Genomic DNA, 409 nt, shown 5'->3' with positions numbered 1-409 from the left:
GACACTGGGTGAGGTTGGCTGCATGTGAGGCCAGCTCTGAGTTCAGCCTCCAACCCCCCATGTGCCAGGGGCTTTCCAGGTCCCCATTTGGGTCTTCTCAGTGACTGATAATCAAGAAACATTTCCCAAGCCCACAGCCGCCCTCAGGAGAAGCCCTTAGTGGCATTGATTGTAGTGGGTAGGCTGTTAACTGCCAAGTGGGCTGTTCAAAATCATCTGTGGCTCCTCAGGAGAGACAAGGTTTTCTACTCCTGTAAAGAGTTCCACTCTCAGAAACTCCCAGGGGAAACTCCACCCCGCCGCTGAGGGTGGCCATGAGTTGAAATCGACTCCGTGGCAGTGAGTGAAGCAGCCCATTTGTGCAGAGAAAGAGGTCACGTTCTGACCCCTCAAGGACTTCCTGCCAGAA

The sequence above is a fragment of the Tenrec ecaudatus genome, chromosome 4 (genome assembly GCF_050624435.1).
Source record: "Tenrec ecaudatus isolate mTenEca1 chromosome 4, mTenEca1.hap1, whole genome shotgun sequence".
In the NCBI taxonomy this organism is placed as follows: Eukaryota; Metazoa; Chordata; class Mammalia; order Afrosoricida; family Tenrecidae; genus Tenrec; species Tenrec ecaudatus.
Note: the sequence above shows the minus strand (reverse complement) of the source record.